The 19,639-nt window shown below is 40.1% G+C and overlaps 1 protein-coding gene across 6 annotated transcripts in view; it reads right to left on the bottom strand.

The window, feature by feature from the left end:
- Positions 1-19,639, bottom strand: part of SMYD3 (SET and MYND domain containing 3) — a 506,262-nt gene that overhangs the window by 286,986 nt on the left and 199,637 nt on the right. For 2 of the 6 annotated variants that reach the window (XM_072992859.2, XM_072992866.2), the window contains exon 1: positions 8,107-8,242. The exons of 3 other annotated variants lie outside the window; for them this stretch is intronic. The gene's annotated coding sequence lies outside the window, so the exon portion shown is untranslated. One more of the 6 variants, XM_072992864.2, reaches the window with a different exon arrangement.

Below are 19,639 nucleotides of genomic sequence, written 5' to 3'. Positions count from 1 at the left end.
AGAAGACAGGAACCAAATAAAAAGTTTGCCAAGAAAAGTGAGCCGCCTAGAGCGGTCGTATAGACCAGATGGTTGGGATACAAATCAAATAATAAATAAATAAAATAAAAATTGATGTTACTTATCAAACTAAAGACTTCATGCCTGGGGAAGTTGGGCTTTACACACCTCATCCGCTACACCCTGGCTGTGCATGATAAGAATCTAGTATTCCATATACAGAAATGTACAGAAATAAACACATATAACCAACTTCAACTGATGATCGCAGCTAGGGTAGATGAATTGAGGCAACTCCTAAATCTCACTAATTCAATAGGTCTGCTCTAGTTAGGACTACCAGAAGGTTAGGAAAGAACTCGGAAGGTTAGTGGTTCCAAGAATTATGTATTTTTGCAGTAGCTTGCAAAAGATTGTAAGTGTCCCATCAAATCACTGTTTTCAAGAAAACATAGGGTTTTACAGACCCCTCCAGTTTGGCTGCTCAGTAACATCCCTGAGCAGCTTCATCCCATTCCATTCCAGAGGGTCTCCTAATGGAGCAGATTTGCAGCAGAGGGGTGTTATAGAACTGGCAAGTTATGCTGTATCAGAAGTTTATTGCACATGGATGGAGCCCCTCCTTCTGCAGGGGAGGCTCTAGAGCAAAGTCACAGATTTTGCTACAGATTAAACTAGTGTAACACATAGACCATGCCTATATAAGGCTTCTTGTGCATCGAGCTGCTCAGTTTTGGTCATGATCAAAGTTTAACTTTTTAAACAATGCTTTAAAACTTTCCCCCCAGAATACATTGCATTGAGGATTATTTAAGCAGGCATTACTTAACAAATGTCACTTTCTTTCCTTATGATTTCAGTAACTATGTGTATCTTAGAATAGATATTTTAAAAATAGCTTTACACTTTTTGTTCTTTTCTGACCCACAGAAATATATTTTAAGTGCAGGTGAAAAGACTTAACTATTTTGTAGTTACATTGACTTCCTTCACATTAAAGCCCACAAAGTTACACCTAACTGGTTTCATCTGGTAATTAATACCAGTGTGTTGTGATATTATTTGAAGATGTACAATAATTTTGAAAATCTTCTTTTGAAGGTACCTCAAAATCATTAATGCATTTTATTAAAAGATGACAAAAAGAATCTAATGCAGCAAAAGTGAAGCAAAACCATCTCATTTAAAGGCATAGAAAATATTCAGCATATACAGAACAGAGACAATTTATGTTAATCTAGCAAACCTCTGAAAATGTGCAGCCTGCATTGTGGGAAACCACACAGATTTTTAAAAACATTAACTAACATTTTCACTCAGAAGAAAGAACAGGGGCTTCCTTTGAATTAGGCCTTTTTAATTTGTGGCTCAGTGCTATATAGGGCACACCAGCCTCACACTGAGACCATATATTTGGTAAACACTTCTATTTTTACCTCAGGCCACTGATAAGGCTGCAGTATGAATTCAATACGCTGTGTATAATATGTGTTTGCAACACTGCAATGCTGGTTTTAAAGTTGCTTAGCATAATAAATTACTGCTAAAGTAGGTCCATTTGAATCAACTGAATTTATAGAGATGTTGACTCATTCATTGGTCCTACGGCAGTGTAATTTACTAATGCTGAGTAGAAACGGGGGTAAGTGTATTTGTATACAAATATGAATCTCCCAGCAGAGCTGGAGTTAATGAGGGTCCAGCCCCTGGGGTTGGACCGTTCACTCACATGGCCGGTGGCAGTGGCGACCCCTCTCTTCCTTCATAATCACTCTGGAGCGCCGCTCGGCAGCCTTGCAGGGCGACTCATCCTCCCTCCCTCTGTCAGGAGTGGCTAGATGACCAGGAAGAGAATGGCACTTGGGAGCGATCGGAAGGATGAGCGGGCCCAGCGGTGGCAGCAGACATGTGAGTGGGCAGTCCGGCCCCAGGAGCCGGGCCCTCATTGACTCCAGCTGCCCAGGGATATTCATATTTGTATATGAATACCCTCATCTCTAATGCTGAGCAACAGGATTTTAGCCTTTGTGTTCTGTTCCACTGTTTTTACCATAAGACTCACAGTCTCCTTTATTAATCTAAAAATATGTGACATTTTAAAATGAATAAACATTTTAAAAGCATATCTGAAACCTAAATTTTCTGATTCTTCTCAATTCTTGGAACTTAATGGCCCAAATTCTATTGGTAGTCCCAGTTAGAGCAGAATTTTTAATTCTACAGTCCCACGTGTGAGAATGAGACAAGACAGGATTTCCACCCACAATCCTGCATTTCAGTCAGATTCAGTAACGGATTCACATTTTATGGACAAAGTATGCATAAAACAAGCATCCTTTCCCTATAAGAAGCCAAAGAGGCACACATACAGCAAGCATAGAAGGGTCAATTGAATGTTACAAAAGAGACCAACAACCCATCAAAAGGCTTACAGTTGTCAAATTTCCACAGAAAATAGAGCCTGTTTAGCTCAATGACAGAATCAAGAGCAGCAGAAAACTTCACACAGATCTCCTGCATGAGCGAAGTGAGATTCTACAGTCACAGAGTGAGAATGAGACGAGAGAGGATTTCCATAAACAATCCTGCATTTCCTCTAAGAAAATCTCAATGTGTGTCACGAAAATAAAACCACAGAACATCTATTTTAAAATGGCAATTACTATGTTATTAGTAAATGAAGTTACATAAGAGAAATGCAATATTTCCTCTCTGTCTCCCAGTTCCTCCTCTCATAACTACTTGATATAGGGAACCCAGGCAAAATGTTGTGTTTTATGTGCATGATGCCAGGAGAGGAAAGAAAGAAGAAAATGCAGCCACAGCAGCATATGTCTCTTCATGATTTATTAGGTGCTGGCAGTGTGATGCCCTTTGCTGCTTTAAAACTGAACATACATCATCACTCCCTGCTGTTTCAAAAGCACAATGATTGAAAGCAAAGCTCACAATTATGGTAAAACTGCAAAACCTGTCAGTCAACATGTTTGCCTGGTAGCAGCAAAGAGGGCAGATTTACACCTGGGAAAAACAAGTCTAAGAGTAGAAGCTTTGTTGTTCTTTATAATGGAAGCAGAGGACTAACTCCAGGAGGTGTTTTGCATATTTACAAGACGCTACAGGAGGTATTTAGCATATTTACAGGCAACAATGGCACAATTTTGCATACAGAAGTTTAAATATTGTAAAACATATTCCTAACATACTGTAGGTGCAGCTGATTTAAATCATCTGTGTCTACACATGTCAGAATAAGGTATCAAATCAAAGTATATTTGCCATGAAAATTTCATAAGTTTTGTCTGTTATAGTTTCGGTTTGTTGGTTTGTTTTTGTTTTGGGGTTTTTTTTTACATTAGATTCTACACTGAGTTAACTCTGAACTTGGTTACAGGCAGCCTTTGCTTTAAGGGAATCAAACAGAAATCATTAATGTGGTACTAGAAGAGAGTGGGCTTTTTGGCTTTATTATCAGCTACAGTATATGAAGCCTCTGTGCTGCAAGGTCAGCAGACCTGCAGTTGTAAGATCGAATCCACTTGACAGAGTGAGCCCCCATCGCTTCTCCCAGCTCCTGCCAACATAGCAGTTCAAAAGCATGTAAATGTGAGTAGATAAACAGGTACCACCACGGTGGGAAAGTAAATGCCGTTCCGTGTCTAGTCACGCTGGCCACATGACCATGGAGGACTGTCTGCAGACAAACGCTGGCTCTATGGGGTTGGAAACAGAGATGAGCACCGCCACCTAGAGTCAGACACAACTGGACAAATATCTGTATGTTCTCAAGGCAAGACTGCATCTTGTAGAATTAACCCTAATAATTAGATGACATCAAATCAGTTCCAACTAGTGGCAAACTTTTCCAAGGCTTTTTACATATGAAATGCTTTACCATTCTCTTTCTCTCAAGTTCTCTGGGACTGATCAGCTTGCTCACAACCCTATAGGCTGGCTCTTCTGCAACAAAACACAAGAGGGAATTGAATCCCCAACCTACAGTGAGATGCTCCAGCTCACAAGCCAACTCTTACATGGTTGGTATTGTTAAAGAACCACAAATAGTGTACCAACCTCCTTAGTCAAAGGGTTTAGTATCCAAATGCTACAACCCCTCCCCTCCTCCCTGATAGTAACAATACAATGTGTTAGACCAGGTTCGGCCTTACCAATTAGGCCCAGTGGGGGCTGCTGCCTCAACCAGTAGGGTACAGTGGGGTGGTGATACTGTCACAAGATTATCTATCGTCCTTTGACAGCTTTTTATCTGCAGAGCTGTCTCTTTCTCCTTATACCAGTACACACTGCCACAGTAGTGGCACAATATCAGCACCTCCAAAAGCAAGATGCCAGCTCTACATTGCTTCAGCAAAGATGATCTTGCAATTCACCTATCCCATGATACCTTGGCTCTGAGGATTTACTTGTCACCGAGCAATCAAGAAAAGAGCCTTGCAATCAAATAATGGACGCCAATCAATCAAGAAATAGAGAGCCAGTCTCTAGAAGTGCCAACAATTCAGTTTCTGCCAAAACTTGGGTTTCTGCTACCACCTCTTCCTCTTCTCACAGAGGCATGTGTAAACTGCTCTCATGCTTTCCAGCACATTTCCACTATGCCTTCTCGTTCCTGGCTGCACTGTCATGCACACCAGCAATGAATGGGACAGGGGGGGAGACAGCATGTGATATGGGGGATTGATGTGGGTGACAGGCAATGTTTGGGTTCGGGTTAGCCCTACACAATGCAGGGGGTGTTGCTTTGCTTCTTGCTGCAGGGAATTAGTGAATCTGGGTTACTTCTGTTGAATTAAATAAAATCTCACTAATATTTGTGGAGCTAAGATCTTGGAAAATTAAGCCCTCAAATCAAATTCATCAACACAATGTCAACAAACGACATTTCCCCCGTCTTTCTTTTCATTTTGCTGTATGAAGCATCCTTCAGTTATTCACTAGTCTGGCATTCTGAAATCAGGATGTTTTGAGCTCTTTTTACATTTTCTCCCAACCAGTTCATACTGCCACAGGAGAAGAAATCAGAAATATCAGCTTTTCCAAAATGAGGCTCCTCAGGGAGACACGTGATGTTCCACACTCATCTCCAGTTTTTCCACACTGTTTTGTCAATAAAGGGCTCAAATTGCTAAACCGGAAGAAACTGAAGTTTACTTCAGCCTCGGGATGGGGGTGAGGAAAATGTGACCAACATGTGACCCATATCCTGAGTAAAAAGAAACACACAATGTCACCACCAGCAGCTATCTCTTGGAGGTCTGGGCAAAGGAGGACATGACGGTGGCTTGCAGTGAAACCAGCAGGATGAAAGGGGCCAAGAGAAGCAGGAGTAGATGGGGCTATTCATAGTCATAGACAGCTTCTCCTTGATTTATAATATTTGCATTCTGAAATTGCTACCTACACTACACATATGGGAAAAAATTTAATTATCTGAAATTAGCCCTTAAAAACTCCTGCTGCACAGGCATTATGACATTTAATTAATGTTGAAAAACAAAAGATGTGGTTGTTGTTTACTTGTATTCTTATTTCCAATCTATTATATCTTGGATTTATTTTTTAAAACAGCCAAATTTAGAAGCCCACTACAAGGTGACATAGCAACATTGTTTCAGGGCAGCTTGACTGCTTCCTTTAATTGCATAGAACATTTGTTAAGAGATTTTATTTTATTCTTGAGCTGACAGTACTTCAGTAGAAAGCTTTCAATGGCTAGCTAATACTACAATTATTGATAGGAGTGGGGCGGACATGATATATTTACTCCTCAAATAGCTATCTGCATTCTAGATGAAGTTCCATCTCAGAAAAATTATTCTTGGATTTGGAATATTCAATTTTGGGGAACAGAAATACCTGACATATGGCACACCCACTAATAAATAGGTTTCCAGAAGAATTTATTCAGACAGAAGGTTTCAGCTGAAAAATACTGTGTTGTTTAGATAAACAAACAGTAGCTATAACTAGTAAATATCTCCATTATCATTAGTGCCTAATGATAAAATGCTAAGCCAAGAAGTTAACTATTGATTATGCCTATAAATACTCTCTTATCCATTATCACCTGCAGATATTTCCCCCTTAAATCCTACAGTCTAGCCATAGATCCATCTTTTTTAATTGACATTTTTTCCTCTTAATTTTTCACATCCAGTTGTGCTTTCCTATTTTCTTCTCATTCAGATTTTATGGGTACACTACAATAGACGTGATGTGGAGAAAAGACTAACTGCATGACTACACTATGATTTATCCCCATTTTGGACTGCTGCTGGCACAGAGATGTTCAACGGATTTTTGGGCAACTGCACAATGTACAACTGCAAACCAACTCAGCTTTTTATGGGCATTTGGACCTTTTTGATACACAGGTAGAGGCTTCTGATTTCTGGGGAACGTGGAGGGTACAGCAACTGGGATCACATCATTTCATTTTGGTTTCTGGCATGTGGATTTGCTTGCATTGTAGTGGTGGGTGTGTTCTAGGCTGACATGAGCACGGTGCTCCTTCAGATATAATGGCAGCTGAGCTGGGGTTGCTTCCTAAGAAGCACTCCACTACTGCAAGCCTAGAACAGTTCCAGTTGTTTCCCTTTTCCTGTCTGGCCAGATTAACCATTGTTCCATAACTGTATGCAACTGATTGCCCACCCTCCTCTAGCAGTGCACAGCGGAGAAACCCTTCCACTTCTGTTGCAAATATTTTTTAAAAATTCTTTTTCTAGATGCAGCACTGTGTCAGATAAGCTTGGTGCACTGCGCTGCCCTCACTCTGCCCCGGCAAAGATTGGTGTGGTGAATTATTTGTTAAGGAGATGAAAGGAGGGAAAGGCAGAGGCAGGAAAGAGGGCAGTGCAAATGACAGAGAAGGACATATGTTCCAGTGATTTGAGGTTCCTGTGGTCTCTTGCCTCAAAACTATCCAGGTCAATGAATGTTTCCATGTGAACAGAAGCATCAATCTAAATCAGGCTTGTCCAACCTGTGGCCCGAGGGCCGCATGCGGCCCAGGTCAACTCGTAATGCGGCCCAGTGCAATTTTTTATTTTTAAAGAAATTCCAAAGTTTCAAGTTACACTGCCAGCGCTTGCGGCCAGAATGTGGCCGGGGCATGTCACAACAGTAGAGGGAGAGAGAGGGAAGGAAGGAAGGAGTGGGAGGGGACAGGGGGGCTGCGTGACTGCATTGCACCGTCCCCGTCAATAGGCAGACCCCCTCCCAGCCCCATAAAGCCACCGGAGTCGAAGCTGGCAGCCTCTGCTGTCTGAGATTGCAGCTGCCGGTAAGCGCGCTTGGAGCAGGGCTGCGGAGAACAGCTAGGGCTGCCCCCCCCATGCGGCCCAAACCAAATGTATGTGCGGCCCAAACCAAATTTTCATCTTCTAATGTGGCCCAGGGAAGGTGAAAGGTTGGACACCCCTGATCTAAATGCTAGTTGAACAACCCCACTGTCCCAACTGAGTCCTATTAAACCTGAGACAGCTTCAGTTTCTAGTCACACTGCATCCTCCCCATCAACATACAGTCTGTAGAAAAAAGAAACTACACTTACCTGTTATGACTACAAAACCGTATTAGCTACTCTATTCCCATTTGCAGTTACAGATTAATTTTGTATACAATACAAATTGAGGAATGCACTATGTGTTCTATCAGGTGTGTAAAAACCATCCAATTAGAAACTTCTAAAATGTCTTAAAATTGACTTTTCTTATATAGGACATAAATGCTTCAGTCCTTATGAGATACCATTGCCCAAATATTACCTTTTTCCAGCCTCTCACCTGTGGTCTTAAAAGGCATAACAAATATAAAGCCAGAGTTAGCAAGTGATACTGAAGTGCCAATTTGTAGGTAAACAGGCAGAAGATTTTTTAGTCAAGACTGTTGTTAAATAAGATGTATTGGTTGACTATTCTGTGCTGCTAGTGTTAGTCTTCCTGTCTTAGAAAACACATGAGAACACGAAGATTTGGGAGAAAGGCAAAGCAAAAGATCACAGATTTCCAGTAACCTAGGAGTTAAATCAAACCATATGATTTCCATGTGTTATATGCTGACCTCAATAACACTGTGACTTACAGGTTATCCATTGATTTCTGGGAACAAACAACAGAATGCAAATTCAGCATTGCCAGTCAATTAGTTCTTATCACAGTCCAGCAGTCTCCAGTAATAGGTTGAACATGCTGCTCTGCATAACAATAGAAAAATAAGTCTTTGCCAGCCAGTTACCTGTCCTCAAAGGCAGGACCCATCCCTTTCCCAAGAACAGATGCAGCTAGTAATATGATTAATGCATTTGCACCTGGCACAGGGCTGACAGCTGTCAGCAATTTCAGATGGCAAAGGACTAAGGCTCAGCCCTAAAGATGTAAGCTGGATATTGATATCAGATGTACCTTTGAAAGGATCCTGCTGTGTTCTCTCCCTGTTATTTCTCCATTTTTAAGGAATTATCAACTGCTAACTCAATTTTATGGAACATAGGGAATGCAGGTTTTTTTTTAAAGAAACAAGCAAGCAAACAAAGAGGCTACAGTTTACAAAATGCTTATTTAAACTTTATCGGACAGTTTAAATCATTTCCGATGATTTAGTACCAATAGATGCCATCACACTGAATATTCATCACTGCCTCTTCAGTACCTTTTCTTACATATCTAAACTACCCGAGTCATTAGAAGGCCTGTCACTGAGTGTAGACTGTCACTGTGATCCCTGGCTCTTGTAAATTACTGGAAGTTAGACTATGGCTGCAAGTGCTAATCTTAGCAGAAACCCAAAAAAACAAATTACTGGCATAAATTATCTGAAGCAATGATCCCCACTATGTAAGGATGTTCTAAAAAGTTACAACATTTCAGCATGATCACCTTTATTTATTCATAAAACCCTGCTGATATATCCAAATAAGCAGAAAATCCCAATAAAAATATTTCTTTTAACCTTTTCCACTCTTGGAATTGAGCCTATTAAACTGCTATTAAAAAGCATATGTTGATACTATTAATGTACCCCAATATTTCAAATGATATTTGTCTCCCTCTTGAAATTCAATTGGTTTTTCACAAAGACAAAAAAGAGAAAGTATTATGGAATCTCATTTTGTTACTAAGTTAGTTCTTCTTGCAGAGGTCACAATTATTTCACATTAGCCAACCTGTAATACCATTGTGACCACAATTCTGTCTTCTTATCATCTCATTTGCCATGTAAAAACCCAAGCTATATTTTAGATTGCAAGGGTTTAGGAGCTACCAATTACAGTTTTTTCTTCTTTTTCTGGCACAACTCCACCTCTTTCTCTAATGCCAGTACTACTAACCATGTAGACTAGAAACAATCAGTAAGGGGTTTCCATACTTGCAATGTGCTGGTTGCAGGCAAATGGCACTGTGATTTAGAGAGCTCTGATGAATGACAGTCATATTCACATCAAAGCCTCAGCAGAGGATCTAGCTACAGACAAAGAAATGAGCACTTCCAACCTAGCTTCTCTTGCCTCTAGATCTGCCAAATGACAGCTCCCAGATTTGTCCAGCACATCTTTTTGCTGTCTTATCTCTGCCCCCCAGTGGAACTTCCTGCTCTGTCTTCATCTTCAACTAGGTTCCTCATGTGTTTAGCCCTTTCCTTTGCCCTTCTAATAATAGGGGGCCTAGACTGTTATGTCTTCGTAACAGAAAATACAATGGTGCCTCACTTAACAATGTTAATTGGTTCCAAAAAAACCCATTGCTATGGGAAAACATCACTAAGCGAAACACATTTTCCCATAGAGATGAATTGAAAACCGGTTAATCCATTCCAATGGGAACGGATTACCGTCCTTAAGTGAAAATGGCCATAGGAAACATCGCTAAGTGAAACAATGTATCCCCCATTGGAATGCATTGAAGCCTATTCAATGCATTCCAATGGTTTTGCGATGTCCGTTTTTGCAATTTTAAGTGTGTCTTAAAAGGTTCAAAAACGGTTTTAAATGCTTGGGATCGTTAGTGCACATTCTAAAACGTGTGCAAACTTAATTTGGCTTTGTTCTGACTCTTCGTTAATTTTTGGTGAATTTTTTTTCTCTCCCATTGGAATGCATTGAACCCGATTTTGACAGCTGTCATACCTGCAGTTCAATGCTTTCCAATGGGGGGGGGGGGAATTCACCAAAAATTAATGAAGACTCAGAACAAACCCAAATTAAGTTTGCACGCGTTTTAGAAGGTGCACTAACGATCCCAAGCATTTAAAACCATTTTTGAACCTTTAAAGACACTTTTAAAATAGTGAAAACGGAACATCGCTAAGCGAAACAGGGGACCTAAAACTGTCATCGCTAAGCGAGGCAAGGTCCTGAACATCACTAAGCAAATTTTCCCCATAGGAAATATCGTTAAACAGAGCGTAAAATCGCTCCAAAAACCTAATCGCTAAGCGAATACATTGTTAAACGAGGCAATCGCTAAGCGAGGCACCACTGTATGTCTCATTTTATGGAAAGTTTGTGTCAATTTACTGGTCCTAATCCTGATAATCCTGGGACCAACCTGTCTCCACTGTTATTCGGTTTGACTAACTTCTCAATCCTAATCTTCATGTATATTTTAATCATATTTTCTCTCACCTAACACTCTAATACTTCACTTTAACTGCTCGCATCCACGGACTGAACTCATACAGCCACACAGTGTGCCAAGTATCCGGTTCCTTTAAGCATTTTTCTACCTGTACAGTACAAGTAAGGCAGTGTTTAGAAAACAGTGGGGAGACTGAGGATTTTAGGATAACTGTGACTAGTAGTGGCAACGAAATTCATTTGGGGGGAAGAGGGATTCAATCTGAATTCAGGAGTTGCCTTCCATACAAAGAGCTGAACCACTGTGTTATTTTCTTACTCTGATTTCCCCAACGCTCAATATTCTGGAAATGCATGGATGCTTCTCTCAAACAATGTGAATTTTTTTAAAAAGATTAATTCGTTGATTTGTTTATTTATTTATTTATTTGATTTATACCCCTCCTATCTGGTCCAAAAGGACCACTCTAGGCGGCTAACAACAATAAAAATAATATAAAACAACGAAAACAGACAATTCTAAAAGAAGAAGGCACTACATTAAATCATATAATACACAAAACAAAAAACAAAAACAAAAAAGAGGGGGATCAAGAGGAGTATGATGGAAAGGCCTGCCGGAACAACCATGTCTTCAATTGCTTCTTGAAGACACCCAGCGAGGGAGACCTGCGGATCACAGGAGGTAAGTTGTTCCAGAGGCGAGGAGCCACCGCCGAGAAGGCCCGATTTCTTGTCTTCTCCTTCCGGGCCTCCCTCGGTGTTAGGCTCCTCAACCTCACCTCCTGGCTCGCGCGGATGACACGGGTAGATCTTGGCGGGAGAAGGCGTTCCGCCAAGTATCGAGGCCCTAAACCGTTTATTATGTGCTGTCAAGTTGACTCCAATTTAAAGCAACCCTTTAAATTAGCAATCTCCAGAATGTCCTGCCCTTAACTGCTTATTAGGGAATCAGTCCATCTCATATTTGGTCTTCCTCTTTTCCTGCTGCATTCCAGATTTCCCAGAATTATTGTATTTTCCAGAGAATCCTGCCATCTCATGATGTGCCTAAAGTAGGACAGCCTCACTTTAATTTAGAAACCATAATACTTGTGTTTCTTGAGATGCTGCTAGCGTGGGAAACAGGGAGATTGCATGTAAGAACCAAACTTGGCATACCTGCATACGTTACAATTTGTATAAAACCAAAGCAGATTAGCTCTGCTGGAATGCTGCTGAAACCGGAAAAAAGACCACTGAAACTCGGCTCCCTTCCTAGGTGTTTGTATTTGACAAAGGCAATTTAGTGACTCCCTGCACTGAAACCCTGCCTCAGCATTCTGGTAGACAAGTAGATTTGTCATTCTTCCTGACAAAGGGCTCATTATCTCCTGGCAAATCACAATAACTTTATATTTAGTACAACTGCTGTAAAAAGGAAAGTAAAAAAAGAGGCAGGGAAAAAGAAGAGGCAAAAGAAGAGAGGAAATTTTCACATTATCTCAGATACACTGGGCAGATGCCCGATTGTTGTCAGTCGGTGCAGTCCATGATTTGCAATGGCACAAGGGAGAGAGGACAAAGCTATTATCAGCAGAGCATGAGGGTCTGCTCAACAAGACTCTGTCCATTAAATCTAAAAGAAAGCACTAAAGCCTTAAGAGCCAATAAACTAAAACTCAATCTGGACATGTTATAGATATTTGAAGCTGGTACATCTATCTGGTTAAGTAGAATTTAAGCTGTTTTAAAGGGGTTGTATTGCCTTTAAGGATCAGGTTCATTGTCTGATTATGCATTGAAATCCATCATTGCCACTAGTGGAACAGTTAACTTACAGACCACCTTTTAACAGCTTGTGCTGATGTATAAATTACAGCTGTACCTGGAAAACAATACCCTTGCATCAGTTATTCATGGTCAGGTAACCTCCCATTTGGGTTATTACAATGCATTTATATGTGTAGCTTCCTTTGCAATAGGTCTTGAACCGAGGACTTTGGTCAGGCAGTCTAAAATACAATGGTTAGAGTGCTCAGAGAGTTAGCTCACCAATACATTCAAATTGTGCCAGTTCCTTGCAATCTGCGTTGACTGCTGGTCTGCTTCCAAGCTGAATTCAGAGAATTGGTTTTACCCTTTAAAGTCCAAAGTGACTTTGGGTCTCATTATTTTAAGAATCATCATCTCCCATACCTATCTATTTAGACCATTTCATCTCCATCCCAGTAGACAATGCAAGCCATAATTGGATACCTGTACACCTCCATTCTCCATCCAGGGGAATGACTTTGTATCCTTAACATACACCTGTGCTGGCTGGCTGGTTAGCTCAGTGGTTTAGATACCTGACTGCAGAGCCAGAAGCTGTCAGTTTGATTCCCCACTGTGCCCCCTGCAAGTAGAGCTAGTCTGTGTGGCCATGGGCAACCTGCATACAGTCCCAGGGTGCTTCTAGAAGAAGGGAATGGTAAACCACTTCTGAGTACTGTATTCTCTATCTGGAAAACCATGAAAAGAATTGCTGTAAGCCAGAACTGACTTGGTGGCAGATTATGATTATTTATTAACATATAGCCAAATTTGCAGCATTCATGTTCCTCCTCCCTTTTCATCCTCCTCCTTTTTCTTTACGATCCAGATTGATGAAGAGTACCTTTTTGACCAGCAGGAGCAATTAGTAGAATCCTGCTCAGATATGTTCAGACAGGCCAAATAAAATTCTATATCCAACCAATTTTTCTTGAAATTACTGCAAATTTCACTAGCTTAAAATGGATGTCATTATAAGTCAAGATGGTCTACAGAATACCCTCTTGTGCTCACCATCATTCACAAAGTGACACCAAGTAAGGGAAAATTTCAGAAACTCTTTTTCATCAGTTAACTACTTCTCACCCAAACACAAAGCAATTGTCAGGACTGTTTTCAGCAATTGTGAATGGTAGTGAGCATAAGTGAGTATCCTGTAGGCCATCATGATGGCTGTCATTGGTATTGTCAACATTCTAGCTGCTCTTTGCCATGTAAAGCTTGACATCTTTCTTTCTGTTAGCAACACAGGCACAATATTGTGCACCAGTTAAGGCTTTTCTCTTAGATAAGTTACATTTAGGTGTCCTTATGTCAGGTAGAACTCCCAGAATGAAAAACTATGGGATTCATAGTTCAAAGGATCCAAAACTCCCATGTTGGATACTAGATGTTGACATTAAAAGTATTTGAAACCTCGTATAGCAAGGAAAGTATGCTATTCCTTGAGGAAGTTATTCAAAAGGCTCTTTTACAAGTGAAAAACTACAGATTCCTCTTGTTCCCAGAAGAAGGAGGCAGCCAGGTAGTTCAGGTCATCGTATTAATAATTAACTGAAATAATTATGGAGAAAAATGAAATGCAACACAAATATCTCTATTACAGTGTACACAGATTAATTGCTTGATTACTGCAAGCATTAAAAAACTTTACTCTTATAGTGGTTTCATGCCTGGTCTAATCTCTCTTACACTGCATAACATATGGGTATGTCAAATGAAGAATTAGAAACAGGGTCAAGAGTTTTCGCAGCAGCAATAGATTAGAGTTACTTAACTTTTTTCTAATTGTATGAACTCTTTGCAAAGTCAATTCTAAGAGTTGAATAAATGAAAAAATGTTGAATAAATGAATAATTAGGCTGCATTGCAAGTTCATGATCAATGCACTCTTATTTGCAACATTAATAATTCCATTATCTTCTAGGAAAGTAGTAATTATGTCACATCATAATATTTTGCAACCACAGCTGGTTCAACAACATAGTGTTTGGGCATGTGATGCAGCAACCTTGCTGAAGCTAAGGCTACGAGAGGAGTACTATTTGCATTTTAGTCTTGAAGAAGTTTCTGTTTATTTCAGCTTCCCATGTTCTGTGTTTAAGGTAAGAAAAGAAACCCACTGAGATCACTGTACAACAAATATGTTTCCTCCTGGCTCCACTACTGACTTCTGCCAGCTAATTTATAATGAAAATTCTCTTTTAATACCATTCAAATAAAGTCTGACCCAGTGGAACTACTGTAACAGTTATGTCAAATGGTATTACCTGGTATTTTCCCAAGATCCAATTTAAACATGATGCCAGTCTTTTATCCCACTAAATCCAACTGCTGGTTCCTGTATGTGCAGCAGTAATATGCTCACATGATATCCACCTAGGTTACAAAGTTTTGGAACACTGATACTGGATGCAGAGATAGGGCAACTTGATTTATATGTAGAACTGGATGTGTTGGTTCCTATTGGTGTTGCTTTTATTCTAATACTTAATAGGCTCAGATACACAATGGAATCAGAAAACCAGATCCTTACTTTCATATGTGAATGTTGACACACACAGCTCTAAGGGAAGAATTTGTATACTTAAAGGAACTAATTTAGTGAACTATTTTCATTTGTACCTTGTGGTTTCAGTCTTCTGTATTTTCCTTATAAAGTATATTGGGTGGTGCTTTCTCTGGCTTCTAAATGGAAATTTCCAAGGTACAAGCCCAGAAACACTCACAAGACTTTGTAGTACAGTACAGTACTAGTATTGATTTATTATTATATACACATATATTTATTTAGTGGAAACTATCTCAACACATTATATTTTTTCTTCTAAATTATCTTTAAAAATTTAATTGATTGATTTGTGCCATCACAAAGAAAGCCTGACCTCTCGTGGATTACTTTTGGGCCTCCTTCAGGGTGGTTACCTGGAGAATCATAGCCTGGAACGATTTGGTGGGTTGGGCTGATGACATTGGGAAGAGATGCTCCAACAAGTTTTTTTTCCTTGTTTGTCTAGAAAGCATTAGATTCTAGACTCTAAAGCCTTCAGGTGTGGAAGGGAAAGCATAATATACAACATGTTGGCATGACTAATTCTTCTTATGAATCTCCCCAAAATTTAGGCATCAAGTAAGCACAGAGAATGACATTTCCTTTCTTTTTTTAACCTGTGTTTCAGTGTAACTTCCTACTGCCGCTTCTACAGCCAGCATTTTATGTTGACAGAAGCCAGAAGTGCTGGCATTAAACAATCAGGAGCCCTGTGTGCATCTGCTACGAAAAGGGTTGCTAAGCAACAGCAAAGAGAATTTTTGCCCTCACTATTCTATGGCAGATTAGGAGAAATCTTGCTACAGTATTCTCATATCTTAAATTTTAATAGACAAAGAGATTTTTTAAAAATAAAATGGAAGAGGAGAAAATAAAATATGCCTCAAAACTTTTTCATGTTTGAGGACATGCCAGAGGAGGTCAGTGTGTGAAGCATAAACAGAGGAAAGGTCTTCTTTGAAGTAGAAAAATTCTTTTGACAGCTCATTGGGTTTATTTGCAACACCTTATTTTTCTGCTATTTCAGCATCTATTTCAACAACCCCAAGGGAACTAGAAGCCATTAGCAAATTATCATTCAGAATACAGAAATCACAAAGTTACATGAAATATTCAAGGTTTATAAACTCTCCAGTTAGTCTTAACCATCTCCCTGGCAAAGGTCATACGTGACTGAATTTTAGTGGCAGCATGTTTTCAACATACTTTTTGGAGTGATCTTTTAACAGAAGTATTGTGGTGGTGCCGGGGAGGCAGAGCATGTAAATGAATTGTAATATTAATCACTTGATCTAATGGAACCATGTACCGGTACATAAAACCACAGAGAACATTCAACCTCCCAACCTGTTATGCTAAGCATCCAAGCTGACAACAACACCAACAACAGAGAGGAAGATACTAAAAGCATTCTATATTTGAAAGCACAGTGGCAAAGTGCTTTCGAAAGTGTGGCCAATTTCAAAGTAATTTGTACTAGGGTGTTGGGATCAGCTGGCGAAGGAGGGAAAAGTAAAACATTCCTCTGGGCTAGAAAGCCTCTCCCATAATGTATCTCAGTCTTCACGCATGCTGCTCATTATGTACATTACAGTTGTACCCCCTTGTACTCAATTAATTTCAGTATTTGTTTATGCACAACACTAATTGAGAAACTGGCTTAAGCAGCATAGCCTGTACAACATGGATTACAAGTTATGACACGTAAAAAACAAGAAGGCTAAATCCAGCCACTTAATACAACTTAAGAACATGTACCTGCTTTAGGGGTGCCATTTGATACATTTCAATATCAGCTACACTGAAAGACTAATTGAGGACTTGGATCCTTTTGGGGACAAAGGTGGGATAGAAATATTTTAAATGAAATAAAATAAATTTAAATAAAAATTTAAATAAATCTAATTAACTGGTGCCCCTCTGCTGACAAATGGCTCTTTGATGGCAACTTCAGTCAGCAGGATGGGGAATTTTCACCATATGCCCCCATTTCTTGCAGCTTCCCAGGAAAGCTCCATCTTCTATTCAAAAGGGTCACCTTAAATCTCAGGAGCTGGTGTGTGTGCACGTGGGGAGCTATATAGAAAAGGAAGGACAAAGGAAGGAGACCCACTGAAAATCACATCTCTGGCCATTCCATGGATGGAAACCTTCGCTGGAGTAATTAGCCTCCTCTCAGCAAAGAAACATCAGCTGGACACACTCCGAAAATGATATAAAATGTGAATCAGAGAGACAAAACCTAGATACGGTTCCAGCAAATGTTCCATTTTTTCTTTTGGAATATCCAGCATCCACTTTGCCATGCCTTCTGCAGCTTTAAGTAGCAGCTTTTCCTGATTTCCATCTTACTGCTGCACCTGCAAGACTTCTCAAAACATAAACATTCCTACATATACTGTACATTTAAAGCTCAGGTTTTCCAAATGAAGGCAACCTCCTTCCTTATAGCACCACATTTGATGCTTCTGTCCAGGAGAAGACACCCCTTCTACATGAACTTTGGCAGCAGCTTTAATGCTTCAGTGTCTCAAGGGCATTAATAGCTCAGAGCAAATGCAGCGTGTTTCCTTTAGCTTTAGCTATACCACTCTCTTAGACTTCACAGGCAGTGGCGGTATGATTTCCCTATAAGGGGTGGGCGGACTGGGGAATGCAATTCCTCTGCATAATATTATAATCTAGTAGAAGCTGCTTTATTTAATGTACTTCCTACCAATCTGTGAAATTCTCACCTCTTTCAAAGGTCTTTTGAATAACTTTGTATTGGTTTATCTTCTCCAGCGGATACACAACTTTATATTGATCCTATACGAAATCATTATTTAATTCCTTTTACGGGTTGATCTTTGGGTATTTCTCCCTGTTATTCATAATAAAACAAAGGAATAGCCCTCTGGGTCAAACCATCTGATTCAGCCTTCTGTGATTTATGCTCTTAATTTCAGGTGCAGGGGAATTCAGGCTATGTGAAGAATTTCACTCCAGATTACCTGTGACTTTCAGTTTTATCTAACCATCTCATTTCCCTTCTTCCCTAAACTCCAGATTTCTATACCAGACATGGAATTCTCCCACTTAAACCATATCCGCTTTATTCTGTGTGAATCACAAATAATAATTTCATCAAAATCTTTTATCACTTACTATGAAGACACCACCAGCAAAACAGATGACTATGTTTGGGTTCTGTTCCAAAGAATATTTTATTCTTGACAAAAAAAGGGGGAGGAGAGAGATCCTTCTGCTTAACTTTCCAGCTCACTTTGAGTTCCTGGCGCTCTCTAAAAATATTTGTGGCTGATACCTGCGCCAAGGTAACACAGTGTGTATCCTCTCACTCTTCCCAAATATGCTACAACTGAAATACAACCTTTTATTAATCAGCTGTATTTGACAAGGCCATCATCGGTGCCTCCTGGAACATCACCTTTTTATCCCTACACCAGCCTCCATGAACACTGAAGGTTAATAGCAATTGTTTCAGGGACACACTCAGTACTGTAAAGCCCGACCTCAAGGAAGCTTCACAAGTCCAGCAAAGAGTCTGTAATATGAGCACTCTGTGCGGCTCCTACATTTTCTCCTTGTCCTGACTTTCAGTCAGAATGACAGTCTGCCTCTGTCTGTTAACCTGCGACGGTGGGGGTGGGGGGAGATATCCGAAAGAGTCTCGGCTGAGAAAGACTAACCCTCCTCTACTCGTGTTTTGTGGTGCCAGTTCAATTTTGTTGCATTTCAAGTACTGTACTGTAAAATCAGAAAAGAAAGAGAGAGAGAGAGAGAGAGAGAGAGAGAGAGAGAGAGAACTATAATTAACCCTTTTGTGCTCATCAGTTAAGCTTGGATCACATGACATTGGCATACACAAGGAAAGACGAATGGGGAGGAAAAGCAGAGTCTGAGTGTGTGACTGCCATATCTTTTCCCTGCTAAGGCTGTCTGTTTTGTGTTTCTGTCTGCTGGAGGCAGTGCACAAACCAAGGGTGAGCAAGTTAATGACTTGTAAGAACCAACTTTTCCACGCTCCACATTTTGGTGCCCTAAGTCAGTGGTTCTTAACCTTGGGTTACTCAGATGTTTTTGGACTGCAACTCCCAGAAGCCTTCACCACCAGCTGTGCTGGCTGGGGTTTCTGGGAGTTGTAGTTCAAAAACACCTGAGTAACTCAAGGTTAAGAACCACTGCCCTAAGTCAAAGTCCCAATTTTGCCACCTTTAATTACAGCTCTGGAAAGAGAGGAGCACCCTTATAAATGTAACATGCAGTTTGAGCCTGATGTTTGCTGTACTGGTCTTCCTGGCTAAACCTGCTTCGGCCCTTTTTTATATGGACAGCCTGGGCCCTGGGTCACAGAGCCCAGAGTCTGCTTAGGTCTCATACCATTCTGAAATGATTCGTGCCCACAACAAACTATCTTTGGTTGGTTGCATGATATACCAAGCCAGTTCTTTTCTCTGCTTGCCGATAAATAAATAAATAAATAAATAAATAAATAAATAAATAAATACATACATACATACATACATACATACATACATACATACATACATACATACATACATACATACATAAATTTAGCATTTCTATTGGATTCCCACACTCATTTTTCCACTTACTGTTCCCCATCCTGCACACTAATGCAATACGACAGACCTCTCTGTATGGTAATGACCTCTCCTCTCTGAAGTCTAAGA

Source organism: Pogona vitticeps, chromosome 1 (assembly GCF_051106095.1).
Source record: "Pogona vitticeps strain Pit_001003342236 chromosome 1, PviZW2.1, whole genome shotgun sequence".
Lineage (NCBI taxonomy): Eukaryota > Metazoa > Chordata > Lepidosauria > Squamata > Agamidae > Pogona > Pogona vitticeps.
The sequence above is the reverse complement of the archived record's forward strand: the minus strand, read 5'-3'. Positions and strand labels throughout refer to the sequence as shown.